We start from the raw sequence: 15023 nt of genomic DNA on the forward strand, positions 1-15023 counted from the left end.
AGTGCAAATGTTATTAATGTCATTTTACAGATGAGGAAACTGAGACTCAGAGAAGTTAAATGATTGCCCATGGCCACACAGTTAATATTTGAAGTGGATTCTAATCTAAGTGTTTTGATTTCAAGTCCAACACTGGAGACCATTGCAATAGTGCAGACTTCTTCCTGATAATCTCTCTTTTCCTTGCCTTCAAGTTACACTTCATTTTCATTTTTCTCTTTCCTCCTCTCTAAGTACTCCCATCTCTTGATCCATTTTTTCAATACTAAAATAAAGATTTTTTACCCATCAAATTTCACAGAGCTCCTGAAAATCTATCCACAGACTCCAGGTTAAGAATCCCTACTTGGAAAGTGTTCTTCTTGGAACATTTTAAGGTGGTTTTTTTTTTAAATTCAATTTTATTTTATTTTCTTCTCTGAATTTTCTCCTTCTCTCTGCCCTTGCCTATTGAGAAAGCAAGAAAATAAGTCCCATTACAAAGATATATAGTCAAGGGAAAAAAAATTACCATGTTAGCCATGTCAAAAAAAATAACAACAGCAATAACAGCACCAACAACATATGCCTCAGGATGCACTCTGAGTTCATCATCTCTCTATCTGGAGGTGGGTAGCATGTTCCATCATGAGTTCTCTGCAATTGTGATTGGTCATTGCATTGATCAGTTACTAAGTCTTTCAAGGTTGTTTGTCTTTACAATAATGTTATGGTATTATAAATTGTTTTCCTGGTTCTGCTCACTTCACTTTGCATCAGTTCATACAAGTCTTCTCAGATTTCTTTGAAGCCATCTCCTCAATCATTTCTTACAATACAATAATATTCCATAGCATTCATATGCCATAACTTGTTCAACCATTCTCCAACTAATGAGCCACTCCCTCAGTGTCCAATTCTTTGCCACCACAGTAAGAAGGGTGGAAATTAAAAGAACTCTGAGGTTTCATCATGTAAACTTGTAAAGATAATAAATGTGAGTATAGTTAATGTTGAAGGGGCTGTGGAAAAATAGGCATATTAATTCACTATCGATAGGGATGTGAAGCCATCTAAATGTTCTGGATATAAATCTGGAATTATGTAAGGGAAATGACTAAGCTGCTACTATTTTTTGATCCAGCACTTCTACTGCTGGTCACAAGGAAGTCAAAGACAGAAACAAAAGTCCAATATATCCCAAAATATTAATAGTATTCTTTGTGACAGTAAATATTGATGGAAGGACAAATGGGTGAATGGTTAAAAATACTGTGGTATGTGATCGTAATACTGTATATTAAGAAATGACTAAATGAGGAATTCAGAAAAACATGGAAAAATGTGTATGAGCTGATACTGAGTGAAATAAACAGAAGCAAGAGAGCAGTATATATGATAACTGTAATAATATAAACAAAAATATCACTAAAATGAAGTTAAATCCTAAGAAAGGGTAAAAAATGAAGGTCCTAGAAAGGAATTTACATCTTCTCTCACATCTGGGATACACGGGGACTATTAGGACATAATACAAATTTCAGTTTTTAATATTTGTACTGTTGTTTTTCTTTGTCAAAAGGGTTCATTCTAGAGGAGAAGGATGAAATGATAAGGAGGGGGAGGAAGAGATGAAGATGGAGAAAAAAGAACAAGAACAAGAAGTAGCACTACTTGGGGAGTCAGAAGAACTAGATTTTCAATTCTTCCACTAAGTAACTCCATGCCCTTGAACAAGTAATTTACCTATTCAGGGTCTCAGTTTCCTAATGTGTGAAATGAGAGAATGGATGAGTTGATTCATTCATGTATTCATTTAACCAAAAATTATTGAGTACCACGCATCTGTTAAAATGCTGACAAATGAGACATGGTTCCCGACTTCAAGGAGTTTACTATCTCATAAGAAGAAATAAAACAGATACAAATATAAGTAAAATAATACTAGGAGGGCATAATAAGAGTATATAAAGTGCTCTCCTTTCCAGGGTCCCTTCCACCTCGAACATACTAATTTCTAATTCATAGGACAATTATCATTGTGTTCCAAGCTCTATTTTACCAACATAAAATTAAGCAAAATTTTACTAGTTCATTAGCTACAACATTTCTCAGTAGGCAAACCAGCACTGAGAATAAAAACATTGAAATTAATGATTAAAGCAAAACAAAACTAAAAAACCTAGAAAACCTATCCTATTTTTAAACTTGTTCCCACAAATAAAACAGGGAGTTTTGAGTAAGTTTCTCTCTCTCTCTCTCTCTCTCTCTCTCTCTCTCTCTCTCTCTCTCTCTCTCTCTCTCTCAATATAAGGAGCTTTTCAATATCTCGGTTGGATTTGTAATCCGTATTTCAATTCTTAATGAAAAGTAGTAATACATGACAACCAAAATTATCAATTCTATCTTCACTTACACTGATACCTCCCCTATGCCTCAAACTGAGATGCAATTCAATTTTTTTTTCCTGTTACCAGGGAGATACTCTCCCCAACTCCTCCCTAATTCCTCAACTTTCCCATTATCTACTCTCCCTTAACTGTTAGAGTGGATGAATTTCCAAACAGGGAGAATTAAAAAGATGAAGAGTCTAAATGGTGAAAGCAGTGGTAGGCACATATGTAAGTAGAGTAAAATTAAAGACTCCACAAGGTCCTCCCCTAGCCTGATAGTGTATTCCAAATTCCTATCATTAGAGTGACATAGAGTGAAAGAATAATAGAAATAATAACACCTTGAAGGATCCTTAGAGATTATCTGGTGCAGAGATAATGGGGCCAAGAACTCCTTTTTTTAGGCTTTACATATACATTCATATTAAATATATTTTTCACATTAAGGAAACCACAAGAAAGAAGAAACAAAACAAAACAATGAAAGAAAAAAAGAGAGCAAGTAGTATGCTTCAATTCGCATGCAGATTCTATAGTTCTTTCTCTGGATGTGGATGGCATTTTCCATCATGAGTCTTTTGGAGATGTCTTAGATCCTTGCATTGCTGAGAAGAGCCAGGTCTATGAAAGTTAGTCATCACACAATGTGGCTGTTACCGTGTACAATGTTATCCTGGTTAAGCTTACTTTAATCAGCATCAGTTCATATAAGTCTGTCCAGGTTTTTCTGAAGTCTGCCTGTTCATCATTTCTTACATTCCATTCCATTACATTCATATACCATAAACAACCAGTTCAGCCATTCCCCAACTGATGGCCATTCCCTCAATTTCCAATTGTTGGCCACCACAAAAAGAGCTGCTACAAATATTTTTATACATGTAGGTCCTTTTCCCATTTTTGTGATCTCTTTTGGATGATGACCTAGAAATGGTATAGCTGGGTCGAATGGTATGCACAGTTTTATAGCCCTTTGGGCATAGTTCCAAATTGCTCTCCACAATGGTTGGATCAGTTCACAACTCTACCAACTATGCATCAGTGTTTCAATTTTCCCACATTTTCTCTAACATTTATTATTTTCCTGTTTTGTCATGTTAGCTAATCTGATAGGTGTGATGTAGTACCTCAGAGTTGTTTTGATTTTGCATTCCTCTAATCAATAGTGATTTAGGGCATTTTTTTATATGACTATAGATAACTTTAATTTCTTCATCTGAAAACTGCCTGTTCATATCCTTTTACGATTTATCAATTGAGGAATGACTTGTATTCTTAAAATTTGAATCAGTTCTCTATATATTTCAGAAATAAGGCCTTTATCAGAGACCCTAGCCATAAAAATAGTTTCCCAGCTTTCGCTTCCCTTCTAATCTTGGTTGCATTGACTTTGTGCAAAAACTTTTCAATTTAATGTAATCAAAATCATCCATTTTGCATTTGATAATGTTCTCTATCTCTTGTTTGGTCATAAATTCTTCCCTTCTCCATAGATCTGACAGGTAAAATATTCCTTGCTCTCCTAGTTTGCCTATAGAGTATCAGCCTTTATATCTAAATCATGTATGTATTTTGACTTTATCTTAGTATGTGATGTAAGATGTTAGTCTGTTTCTAATTTCTGCCATACTATTTTCCAGTTTTCCCAGCTGTTCTTGTTAAATAGTGTGTTTTTATCCCAGAAGCTGGAGTCTTCGGATTTATCAAACGGTAGATTACTATAGTCATTGGCTACTGTGTCTTGTGTACCTAACCTATTCCACTGATCCACCATTCTATTTCTTAGCCAGTACCAAATAGTTTTATGATTGCTGCTTTTAAATACAATTTAAGATCTGGTATGGCTAAGCCACCTTCCCTTGCATTTCTTTTCATTAATTCCCTTGATATCCTGGACCTTTTGTTCTTCCAGATGAATCTTGTTATTATTTTTTGGTAGTTTAATTGATATGGCACTGAATATTTCAGGAACTCTTTTTTTTAAATTTGATAACTGTGCTTTAATATAATTGGTTTCCTTGGTAATCTTATGTTTTTATTTCATAAATTTAAAAATATTATTCTGAGGAGGGGTTGATGACAAAGGGGTCCAAGTTAAGAACCCCCGATCTAATCCAAGTCCCTAATTTTACAGATAAGAAACCTGAGGCTCAGAGAACAGAAACCTGAGGCTCAGAGAACAGGAGTATGGTATTATCTACTGAAGGTAACTGTTAAAATGCACACACATTATTTGGGAAGGAAGAAAAAAAAGCGTTTATTATTTAATAACCTAGCTAATAGGGATCTTGGAGAAGGCTTGAGACACAGTTCAGGATATATGAGATAGAGTAAAAGGGTCCTGGGCAAAAGTCCTAGAGCAAATGAGATTGAGGAAAAAAAGGCATAGGTAGAAGAGAAGTGGTCTCAGTGAAGAATAAGGATAGCTTTTTCTCTGAAAAGGAAGAGAAAAAGTAATAACATTACTATAAAGATATAAATATATTCCATTCATCAATTTGATTTTTATTTGTTGGACTATATGACCTCTAGTTTCCCTTCCAATTCTAAAACTATGACCCTATTAACTTCAAACACAGTAATTCAGTTTAAAAATTAATATATATTATTAAGGGTTTACTATGTATATTTTGTGGAGATAAGACATTAGGTGTTATTTAGGAGTGTGGCTCTAGCAATTGGTGATGGAGGAAGTAGAATGACAGAATCACAAGCAAATGCCAGGGGAGGGATCTGTAGAAAGTCTTCTATTGCATTACTTTCCTAACTGGAGAGATGGATTTGGTTATTCATTTTCTTCAAGTGAAATCTACCACCCTTGACTAACAATGCTGAAGCTCATCCTTATTCTAAGGATGAAAGGAAGGCACCCCAAATAATTTTTACCTACTTTGCAATCTGCCTTTAAGTTTAATGCCATCAACTAGCTCAATACTACAGAAAATCACTTACAGTACATGCTTTCTTTAAGCATTACATATGCGTTAAGTGTTAATTCTTTCATTTAAAAGTTCTTAAAATGGGCTTGGCTGAACCAGAAAAAAACAACATGCACAATGACAACATGAATGAAAAGATCAGTAAAGGCGGCCTAACTCTAAACAACGGAACACTTACAGTGGTCCAAGAGAACAGATGATGAGACACACCTCCTCTAAGAGGAATAGGGGAGTCCTAAGACAGAAAGTCACGTATTTTGTCAAAAAAAATCAGTCACTGAACTGCCTGTTTCAGCAGAATTGTTTTTCCTTCTTAAAACAGAAGATTAATCCCAGGAGGTGAGGAGAATATCCAGACATGACTGTGATATAAAACAGGCCTTAATAAAGCTTATTAAAAAAACAAACAGGTGTGGCAAAATGTTTAAATTTTTACTATAGGAGGAAGAATAAAAGAAGAAATTCTGGTAGGCTAGAAATGCTTCTCTTGTCCTAACACTTTATGGAGCAAGCTGCCCTCTATAACACAATTCCACCTACTTCATTTTCAAGGAAACAATTAATGCTATGAGGTGATTCTATTTTCTATTGGTCAGCAAGCAGTCAAAATGATTTCTCCATTGAAAGATTTCCTTTAATGTTCCATTTTTATTTAGTATGGCTTACTACTATCAAAAAGACAAGCTTGTACTCTGCAACACAAGTCATAACATATAGGAAAGATAGAAAATACAAAGCCAATAAAAATATTTCCTAGGACATTTGCCCCAAACAGCCACCTAAACAAAATAATAACTCATAAGGTTATAAAATTGATTTGTATTACAGTAGGAAAACCCATAAAACCTAAAAATACGGTCTTTTCCCTAAGAAAGAAATTTCTTTCCACCAAAATTATAATAAAAGAGAGACAAAAGCAAGTTACAAAAAAGGAGCCTTTTGGTGTTATATTTCAAAACCAGAAGGGATTAAGTTATAAATTCTTTTAAAATGCTTTATACAGAATTGCCAAAAGACCCAGAGTTATATGATTTCAGTTGACTAAAAAAATAGACGCAGCTAGAAAATGGGATTTTTTTTTCCTTTTGAAAGGCAACATAGACCATTGTGTGTGTGTGTGTGTGTGTGTGTGTGTGTGTGTGTGTGTGTGTGTGTGTACACAATATAAAACTACAGGCTACTAGCTGCTACCAGGCAATTCAGTTTGATGGGAGATAAAAACTATGCTTTCCAACGTCAGAAAAAAGTTATCAGGAAACACTGTAACTGCTGAAGCTATTAAATTATACTAACAAGGCTTGCAGTTAGAACAATCAGTAAAATAGTCACATCAAGAACAAATCACTATCACCAATTACATATTTCTCAGATATGTTGTCACCATTAAAATAATAACAATAATTCAATTTGATGGGATAAGAGTTCATAATCACATCTATAGGGCCCATTTATGTAGCACTAAGAATCAAATCTTACTTTCACCAAGGTTATTTACTAGACGCCTCCAGTTTCAAAAATAGTAGTCACTGGGCTTTCAGCTATCAACACAAATGGAAAATGGATTTTTTTTTAATCCTTTCAAGAAGTGATAAAAACTTTCTAGTTGAGTGACACTGGATCATAGTTGAAGATGGCAGAAGGAAACACCTACACTGCAGTTTGGGTGTGCTTATTAAAGATGGCCTATTTATACTTGCTAAACACTGGAATCAGGAAGACCTGAGTACAAATCTGGCCTCAGACACTTACTAGCTGTAAGACCCTGGGCAAGTCACTTCACCCTGTTTGCCTCAGTTTCCTCATCTATAAAATGAGCTGGCATAGAAAAGGGCAAAGCACTCCAGTATCTTTGCCTTGAAAACCCTAAATGAGGTCACAGATAGTCAGACATGACTGAAAAATGACTAGTTACCAGCCACAAAAAACCCCTACTTAAAATAGAGGGGTTTTTTTTCTTTTTATGCCTGCAATTGAATTAGAAAATTTATTAATTTCATAGAGGTGAAAGAACTATGTATGTGATTTCATTGGCATAGGGGACTTCTGGGATGAGGAAAACCCCTTTACCATGGCAGGTGAGCACCTTCTCTTCAATGTAATGTCTTAGAGAACTGCCAAGAGCATTGAAAGGTAAAGAGACTTGCCCTAAGCGACACAGCCAGTATGTGTCAGAGGCAGGACGTGAGCCCAGGTCTTCCAGTCTGGGGCCAGCTCTCTGGTGAGCTATGCTGTCTCTCCACATAATTTCAATTTTTTTTTAAAAAAAGTAATGATTAGACACCTCAGTAGGCACTAGCTCAGGGGTGAGGAACCTGTAACCTTGAGGCCATGTGTGCCCCTCTAGGTCCTCAAGTTCAGTCCTTTGACTGAATCCAAACTTCACAGAACAAATCCCCTAAATAGAAGGATTTGTTCTGTAAAACATGGACTCAGTTAAAAGGCTGCATCCAAGGATCTAGAAGGCCTTAAGCCACAGGTTTCCCACCCCTGCACTAGCTCCTCACATGACAAGGACATAGGGAGGGTACCAAAACTTTTTTTCCCCAAAATTTAAATTTCACCTACAAGAATTTCTCTTTCTTCAGCAAAGAAGCCTCATGACCAAATAGTGAGAGGAAGTGTAGCGCTCAGCTTCATCGTACAATAATTTTCCCCACAATGTAACAATCCACAGAGGAAAACATTTCACCCAAGTTAGACGTCAAGAAGAGCTCATAAACAAGAGGAAACATCTTGAGGAGAAACAGCCTCCTTATTCTTCCCCTTCCCCGTAACTGGCCACTTCCTAGTATTTATTAATTACCTTTTCAGACAAAAATATTACAAACCATAACAAACTACTACTTCATGTATAAGTTTCTCATTTTTAACAAAAAATATCTATTAATTCATTGGTTCAATAGGAAATCTTTTTAAAAGGTTCGGCTTTTGCTTTACAATAAATAAGAAAGCTTCCCTGCTTACCAAACCTCTCTTGGTAGATTCTTTTAAAAATACATTACCCAGACCCTCAATTGCACATATCTTAATTTTTTTTTAGCATTCATGTCCCTAGTAAGAATGAGAAATTTAAAAAATACATTATTAAACCATATTTTCTTACTTACAATAAATCATACAAGCTACATTCATTTGGTACTATTTCTATGTTAAATTTATCCATTATATATGAAGTCATTTCATTGTTTACAAAGAAGTTTTCTGGGTCATGGCCAAAATCACGGGAGCAAGTCATAGCCAGAATACCATCCTTTTGTATCCACTTTGTTTTTACAACTGTGGAAGGGTAGATTACTATCTGTCACATTACTGTGGATTTCAACTGAGAGAGGTCTGATTTCTCTGACCAATGTCATTCTCAAGTGTCACTGTCTCTTCTTCACAATATGGACCAAGGAGCTAGACCCAAGTATGGTTCTTCAGATATCACCATTAATGTGATCAGATATTTCCAGAAATTCAAGAAGACTAGTTCCATTTTGCGTCTGTGGTCCTCCTGGTTTTATTTAGAAATGATATCTAGATGAATTGACTTAGCCGGATCTCACACCAAGTTCTTTGAATTCTCATTTTTTCCTGTTACGCTTTTAATGTTTTACGAATTGATTCTACTCATGATCCTAATCCTCCATAATACTTTGTAAACAAGTTTTTGCTGCAAGTTGATGTTGCTCTTTGCTGCCGTGTCTTTTCAATTAGCAAGAGAATTGTCTTTTCTTGTGATGGTTTTGGGGGCTCTTTCTGTTTTCTCGCTGTAGCAAGTGTTTTGTATCAGTTATCTAAGGAATAGTGAGGATCAAGGTTTCTACTCTCATCTGCTCACTTTTCAGAACAGATAACACATGGAGTAGCTGGGACTGGAAATGCTGCAATTGCATATAATTTCTTTTGCCTATCTTTATCCTTCCTTTCAGTTTAGTATTTAATTCGATCTCTGTTTTGATCAGTCAATAATAACCTGGGTATAGACCACTGATTCTCAAATAACTAGTAGTCTGTGTCCAGACATTTCCTGTTTCATTTTTTATATCACTTGGTGCTCTCCATAACCAATATAATTTCTTACACTGTTCTTAAAGAAAATGTTATTTGAATACTTGTGACATACAAAGTCTCTATGTTTTCAGCCTCTTTCATTTCTTGATCTGCTAGACTCTATTTTTATCTCTATAATGAAGCCACTGAATAGAAAAGTATATATTGACATAATTTTACATATATCATCAAAGTCATATCATAGAACTTGTCTACATCTTTATCCTTTGCAAGTGATGGAGGTGTAAAAGCTGCAATTGTCTTCATGGTAGTCTATTTGTCTTTGTTCATCTGATTAGTGCAAGGTAAGATGAAAAAAAGTTCTATGAAATTTATTTTTAACTTCCAGCATGGGATGAAACCAATTCTGTTAACTCTTTTTTTCAGCTCTCCAAGGACAGACTAGAAGTCATTCTTTCACTTTGCTGATCTTTTTTTTCCATTTCATTTATTGGAAGAATGGCAATATGGCTATGGTTCAATTCCTCCAGTAATATGTTAACTCATTCGTTTTTGGAAAAAGGTCTTGTTAAAAGTGACAACACCAATTAATATTTTCAGACTAAGAGCTTTGTGATTCTTAATATCCTCTGTTTGCTACCACTATTACTGTCAACCATTTTCTGCTTGTATCTGTTTTGGGTCAGTTTCCAGGACCAAAAAATGTATCACCTGGTCACCAAACTTTGTTTTTGCTGACTAGCAATATTTGGCCAGGCTGGGCCTCAGACACACTGGATCTGTTCTTGAAACCTTTTCAGTTTAGTAGAACTTCATTTGGTTTTAAGAACCAAGAATATCATCTCCATCAGAATAGAACTTTAAAACTCATAATTATGACATAACATAGAATATGATTGTGCACAAGGGAAAATACTATGCGACTTCAGAGGGGACAGATATCACTCTCTCCTAAAAAAATCAGGAAAGGCTTCATTGAAGAGGTGACATTTGATCTGGTTCTTGAAGAATAGGATTTCACCAAGAAGAGAACATATGGGATGTTGGGCATGATAAGACATAGATGTAGCAAAGTACAGGTTGTGAGAAAATTTTGCTAGAGTGTAGCATATGTGAGGGGGAGTCATATGAGAAAAAAACTCACAAAGTTCATTTGAGGCCACATTCATTGCAGAGGGCATGAATGTGAGGCTTAGGGGTTTCAATTTCATTTGCCAGGTAATAGGAGCAGCTGTTGAAGATTTGGTGAGTAGTGGGGTAACAGGACCAGAACTATGCATTAGGAAAATGAATTGGGTAACAGTATGTGGGATGAATGTGAAGATCTGGGAACTACCAAGACATCAGGTAAAGGGTATTTAAAATAGGAAGGCATCAATGAAAATGGGAAAGAGGTCAAGAGGAGGAAGCTGGTTATAGCAGAATGGATATCACATTTAGATTCAGAGGACAATGGTTAGAACCCTATCTCTGCTATTTATTATCTATGACCTTGGGAAAAATCATTTTATTTCTCTGGGCTTTGATATCCTCATCTATAAAATGAGAAGTTGAATTATATGATCTCTAAGATCCACTTCCAGCATAAATCTATGATCCATATGATCTATGACTCATGTTTTGGAGACAGAATTAAAGCCAACCTTTTATCTCTTAATGGTATTACATTTATAGCTTCCAATCACTCACATTGGAATCCTCAGTCCTATTTTATGCCTCTCAGTTTGAATGACTGAAAGCCATAAAGGAAGTACCATGAATAGAAGAGGTAATCAGTAAGAAAAGCAGGTTTAGAGGTTTAAGGAGGAGATATGAGGAGGGGTTAACATGGTACAATGGGAAAAACACTGGCTTTGAGGTCAGGAGACCTAGGTGCAAATCTCACCTTTTTTGCTTATTATTTATGTGCCCACAGGCAAGCACTAAAGATTCTTAAGTTACTTCACGTGTAAAATGAAGATAGATGGGACAGTGGGACTCAATTCCTAAAATCCCCTTAAAATGCTATATTTATGAACCTATGGCATAACTGAAAGGAAGGACATGTAGGTGGAGATGCCTGATCAATCATGGTTGAAGATAAAAGTTTGGGAGTCATATGTCATAGGGTTATAACTTAAGCTGTTGGGTAAATCAGTCACCGAGGCAGAGGGTTTAGAGGAGAAGACAAGAGAGAGAAAAGGATCAAGGCCTCTACTTTTAGGAAATCTTTACAGGAAGAAGAGCCAGGGGAGAAAATACACAATGTTAAAAGATCCCTAAAGTACCACACACATTCAACATGCTATCCATTGAAAAGTACACACGGAAGAATTAATTTGATAAGTGTAATGTAGTAGGGAGAACACTGATTGGCTTGGGAGGATACAGCTTTTCCATTAATTAGTTGTGTGATGTTGGCCTCAGGTTCTTCATCTGTTTTTTAAAAAAAATAGGTTGGATAACATTGATCTTTAAGGTTCCTTACAGCTCTGACATTCTGTGATTCTCTGAATATAAGAGGTTAAGGACTGGGCAGGAAGGGTTAGTATAGCTGCTATTAAGAAAACAATTAGGTTGTCCAGGTCCTTATTAGGACCAAAGAATCTGAGTTGCAGATTGTTAGTCCTTAAGAGGCAGAATTTATGGAAGTGAAAAAGACCTATGTAATATGTGTGAGATGGGAGAGAGGATTAACTTTAACCCTAACAATTCAGAAACTTCAGAATGAAAGAGCTGGGTCACCAAATTAGAATCTTTAAGAACAATCATATGGTTCATAAGAGTGGTATTTTAGGACTTGCTTAAAAGCCTAACAGAAAATTTGAGGAAAATGCAAGAGATAATCATTGTCATATCCCCTTAAATGGCTAACCTCACATATTGGTAGAGTTTCCTAAGAACTGATTTCCTCTTTCATCATTTACACCCACAGTCTCACTGATACTTGTTCCTCCTGACTGATATGCCCTAGCTCCTCCCTTTCCACAGTAAGTGACCTAGATGCTTCATTTGACAACAGTGCTGACCATAACATCTCTAAAGCCAGATGCTCCACGAGTGGCAGGATATGGATGCTACTTATTTTAAATAGTGATGGCTTCTCGTGTTTCTTCAGCACTCCTACCCAACTGACATGCAAAATTACATAGTTTTACATGCTTTTAGTCTGATTTCAATATTGAATATCTTTAGGTCCCTAATAAAATCAAGAAAAATCACTTTATATATTATACTTCAGTTTCCATTTACTCTTTTCTTCTCTGATAATCATACTCTTCTTTCCCCTCAGCACATATCCAATCTGGATTTTGGGACATGATCCCATCTACCATCTATTATTGAAATGGGGAGAAACATATTGAGAGAGAACTGCAACCCATGCAGACTGGAAGGGAAAGAGAAGCTTGAGATGCAAAGGCATCAATGCAAAATGGGAACAACACAGGACTTGGAGTCCAGAAAGACCTAAGCTTGCAAACAAGAGATATAGAAATTCATGGGAGGTAACACAGATAAAATTTTATTACTTAAAATTAAAAGCTTTTTGCAGAAACAAAACCAATGTAGCCAAAATCAGAAAAAAAGAAAGAAAATGGGGGGAAATCTTATAACAAGTTTCTCTGATAAATTATCAAATTTATAAGCCAAATTTATAAAAATAAATAGCCAAAAGATATGAATATGCAGTTTTCAGAGGAAGAGATCAAAGCTATCAAGTTACATAAAAAATTCTCTAAATCACTAATAATTTAAGAAATCAAATTAAAATACCTCTGAAATATTACCTCATGTATTAGATTGGCTAAGATGACAGAAAATGAAAATAATAAATGCTGAAGAATATATGGGAAAATAGGTACACTATTGTTGGTAGAGTTGTGAGCTAGTCCAATAATTCTGAAGAACAATTTGGAACTATGCCCAAAGGGCTATAAAACTGTGTATACTCTTTGGCATAGCAATACCATTACTAGTCTATGCCACAAAGAGATCAAAAAAGGGAAAGGATCTATATGTACAAAAATATTTATAGTGGTTCTTTTTATGGTGGCAATAAATTAGAAACTGAGGCGGCATCCATCAATTGGGGAATAACTGGACAAATTGTGGCATACGAATGTGATGTAATACTATTGTGCTATAAGAACTTACGAAAGGGATGGTGTCAGAAAAACCTGGGAAGACTTATATTAACTGAAGTAAAATGAATGAGCAGAACAAGGGGAACAATGTACACAGTAATAGTAACATTGTAAAGATAATCAGCTGTGAAAGACTGATTATTGCAATGTTCCACCATAACTCCAAAGTACTTAATGAAAAATGCTATCCACCTCCAGATAGAGAACTGATAGACTCAGAGTACACATTGAAACATATTTTTCCCTTTTTAAAATTTGTTTGTTTTTTTGGAACATGGCTAATGTAGAAATATCTTTTGCATGATTTCATATGTAGAATGGGTATCACAGCTTTATTCCTCAATAGGTAGAAGAGGAGAGAGGGAGTGAGGGAAAGAGAGATTGAAAATACAAAATATAAAAAAGAGAAAGACCTGGGGTTTGAATTGTACTTCTGACACTCCCTAAATATGTGATGTGATCATGGGCAAGTCACTCAATTTTCCTTTCCTTTCCTTTCAGTTTTCTCATCTGTAATATGAGCATAATACCAGCCATATATTCTGGTTGTGAGAATCAAACAGCCATCTATACAAAGCACAAAGCTACATATGTTAGCTATTTTTATTACCATTGCTTCTCCTAGGAATCTTAGAGAAAGATAATACAATCTATGTATGTAAACAAAACTGGGGTGGACTGACAAGAAAGTTCAGTAACTCCAAGGTTATCTGCTGCCTACAAGGAGAGACAAAAATGGGAATGCCTAGAAGAGACTAATGCTTTAAGCCTGTACCAAACCTAAAGCAACTTATCTAGCTCTTTGTACTTCCCCCTATCCAATCTCATTGGAGTTAACTGGATAAAGTGAGATTGTATGTTTATAAATTTTCTCAAGTCTAATAAATATTAGATTAGTTCCAGGCATATCACTATCTGCTATTTACAAATCTTATTTTCTTTACCAAGAAGGACTACTCATCATTCCCAAAGCATGGTCTGTGCTTTTCCTGGTTCTATGTATTTACCTTACTGGTGAGAACTAATTTACCTATTTCCCAATATTTCCTTAGAACTTTGTACTTCTCATAGTATGCACCACATTCTGCCTTGTCAACCCACAATTAGAGCTAATTGTGAATGTATCTTACGTTCTCTACTTGATTATAAGCCCTGTAAAGAGAAGGATGATGGGGGCAGCTAGGTGGTGCAGAGCACCAGCCCTGGAGTCAGGAGGACCTGAGTTCAAATCTGATCTCATACAAAACACTTGATATTTTACTAGCTGTGTGACCCTGGGCAAGTCACTTAACCCCAATTGCCTCATATTTAAAAAAAAGGGAAAAAAAAGAGAAGGATGATGACAAGTTCATCTCTTTAGCCCCCACAGTGCCTTGCTCAATAATTTCCACAAACCAGCTGTTTAATAAACAGTTTCTGAACTAAATTTATTGAAATTAATTCTGTACTGTAGACTCTGGGCTGTGTCGTAGTGGACACAGTAGGAAGGAGAAGGAAAAATTGGTAAAATTGATCCCAGGGGATCAGTTAATGGAGGAGAAATTACTTCTCATAGATTCCCCATGGTAGGTGGCAATAGAACTACCTAAAGT

General features: G+C 35.6%; 1 protein-coding gene across 7 annotated transcripts in view; it reads right to left on the minus strand.

The window, feature by feature from the left end:
- Window positions 1-15023, minus strand: part of LYN (LYN proto-oncogene, Src family tyrosine kinase) — a 145845-nt gene that overhangs the window by 41847 nt on the left and 88975 nt on the right. The gene's annotated exons all lie outside the window — the stretch shown is intronic.

This window comes from Phascolarctos cinereus, unplaced genomic scaffold (assembly GCF_003287225.1).
Source record: "Phascolarctos cinereus isolate Bilbo 61053 unplaced genomic scaffold, phaCin_HiC Scaffold_4;HRSCAF=312, whole genome shotgun sequence".
Classification (NCBI taxonomy): domain Eukaryota; kingdom Metazoa; phylum Chordata; class Mammalia; order Diprotodontia; family Phascolarctidae; genus Phascolarctos; species Phascolarctos cinereus.